Source organism: Humulus lupulus, chromosome 6 (genome assembly GCF_963169125.1).
Source record: "Humulus lupulus chromosome 6, drHumLupu1.1, whole genome shotgun sequence".
Lineage (NCBI taxonomy): Eukaryota > Viridiplantae > Streptophyta > Magnoliopsida > Rosales > Cannabaceae > Humulus > Humulus lupulus.
The window spans coordinates 201,876,547-201,879,202 of record NC_084798.1 but is presented as its reverse complement, the minus strand read 5'-3'; the positions used below and the strand labels follow the sequence as shown (position 1 = coordinate 201,879,202).

General features: G+C 34.0%; 1 non-coding gene across 1 annotated transcript; it reads left to right on the top strand.

Moving 5' to 3' along the window:
• Nucleotides 1-209: 209 nt before the first annotated feature.
• Nucleotides 210-316, top strand: LOC133787373 (small nucleolar RNA R71). The gene has a single exon (XR_009872399.1). It is a non-coding gene; the product is annotated as a small nucleolar RNA R71 (small nucleolar RNA).
• Nucleotides 317-2,656: the final 2,340 nt, after the last annotated feature.

Genomic DNA, 2,656 nt, shown 5'->3' with positions numbered 1-2,656 from the left:
CTCTTAATTGGTAGATTCCAGTTGATCGTGGCTTGTCCATAGGACTCGGTCCATTCCATGTGTAGGATTTTTCAACAAGATCGTCGAGGTACTCGAAAGCTTCATCAGGATCTTTTTGAAGGAATTCGCCATTGCACATCATTTGTACAAATTGTCTTTGTCCGGTTGTGAGACCGTCATAGAAATAGCTAATCAGACGCCAGCTTTCATATCCATGATGTGGGCATTGATTTATCAAATTTCTAAACCTCTCCCAGACCTGATCGAAAGTTTCATGGTCTTTCTGGATGAAGGTAGAGATTTGCCTCTTAAGGCTGCTAGTCTTATGGGGCGGGAAATATTTGGCAAAGAATGCTTTTGTCATTTCGTCCCATGTTCCAATAGATCTAGGCCTTAAGGAATACAACCAGCTTTTTGCTTTGTCTTTGAGAGAGAAAGGAAAAAATTTCAATCTCACAATGTTGGTGACATCAGCTCGGTTGTTGAATGTAGCCACCACCTCTTTGAATTCCCGTATATGCACGTACGGACTCTCATTTTCCAACCCATGGAAGGTTGGTAAGAGGTTAATCATGCCGGGTTTGAAATCGAAATTTGGCATATTGTTGGGATACATTATGCATGAAGGTGTGGTTGTACGCGTAGGATGTAAATAATCTTGTAGTGTTCTTGGTTGGACTTCATCTTGATGAGCCACCGTGGGTGGTTCAGGAAGTCTCAGTGAATCGGGAGTGTTTGAACGAATGGAAGAAAACGATGAACTAGGAGAGTTTTCTAAAGTTTCTACTTGTTGTCTCACAAATCTCCCTAGTGCGTCTCTGTTTCGTGGCATAAATATTTTTTTTTATTTTGTGAGTATTATAAGCGCAAGTGTGTAATAATGTAATAAGTATACACCAAAATGTTCCGAGGCCAATTGAAAAGGCTGCCAAGGTACCACTTTAGGCCCAAGAGCTTTTCTAGAACTCCCCGGGGTTCTTAGAAAAGATTGGAGGGTAACGCTAACACATACCTTATTTAAGAACCAATTTTTCTAAGACAAAACAAGTTTAGTTTTTACTAATTTCCCAAAATTACACAAATGTTCTCAATACTTTGTTGTTTTTTTTTTAAATTTTATGATTAAAAATTTTATGCTTTTTTTTTTGGAAAAAACCTAAATCTAGAAAATAAAATTCTAAACATAAAAATAAAATTAAAAAAATAAATGAATAAATAAAAAAATTACTAAGGAAAAATAAAATAAAAGAGAAATTAAAAAAATTATACTATGTTTTTTTTTAAATAGAAAAAAAAATAATTTACTATGCAAACCTTTAATTGTACAATTACCTCCCCGGCAACGGCGCCAAAAATTGATATCGCCCAAGAACTCCTAAGCGGTCGCAGTAGTAATTGGGCTATGTCGTATCCACAGAGAGGTAAAATACAAGTAAAAAGAAAGATTAGTAAATCAGAAATAATAATCTTAGAAATAATGTAACTTTGAAAAAGAATATAAACATTAAATGAATAAAATCGAGGAATTAGAATCAGAAAGAAAATATGGAAGGCATAAGTTTCATTCATGCAAACATATATATATTTTAATAAAATTGATTCATTCTACTCAACTATAATTCTACACTATTAATTATAGTTGGAAAATATATATAACAAAGCTCACCTTAAAATATGTTCTTTAATTAAATTATACTAACTTCTAATTTTAAAACCTATCATATTATATACCTTAGAGCGACAAAATACCAATGGCAGAATGCAGTAAAAAGCATATAATATAACAAATATCCTAAATTACATAAGAAGAGCATGACTAGACTTATGTAAAAGACACTAATAAATTTAGAATAAAAATTAGAAGAAAATAAATTTAATTGTAACAAATATATAGAAATGAAGAAAAAAATAAAGAATCAATATATTAAACATAGAATGTGAAACATGAACTTCACTCTAGCCTTTCCACAAGAGAATTTAGCCTAAAATAGGCATTGTTTTCACTCAAAGTAATGTAAAAGAAATGAAAGAAAAATAAGAACAAAAATGCTTTTCTCTCTCACTATACTCTCCACACTTAATTCCACTATCTCATGAGATTTTACTCCATTTGGTACTCTATTTATAGTGGAAAATAGGACCCAAAATGTGTAAAATCGCGTACAAAATAGTGGGGGAAATGGCTGCAAAATTGGAGCAAAGTGGGGAAAATGTTGTTGAGCCGTGGGAAACAAGGAGGCACGTGGCAGCAGCAGATTGGCTCAGCAGCTAGCGTGGCAAAACGTGGTAGGACGTGGCAGCGGCGTCAAGTGCGGCAGGCTTCTTTGTTGGGCGCGTGGGGAGCAGACTGGCGAGGAGTGGGACAGGTGGCAGATCGTGTCAGGCGCGACTGGCTGCTGGCAGCTGGCAGCTTGGCTGGCAGCTGGGCTCCTTTTTGGGCCTAGGTTTGGGCCTATTTCTCCTTAAAAAATACAACTTTATCATCATTTTTTTCAATTATATTTCTTTCTTTCTTATTTCTTTTTGTTTGTGTCAAAAATATATTTTCTTCCTTAAAATTAAACACAAATTAAATCAAAATTAATATTTTCAAATATAAATATATGACAATAAATCCATGAAAATATTAACAAAAACTTAATCAATTTTACACTTT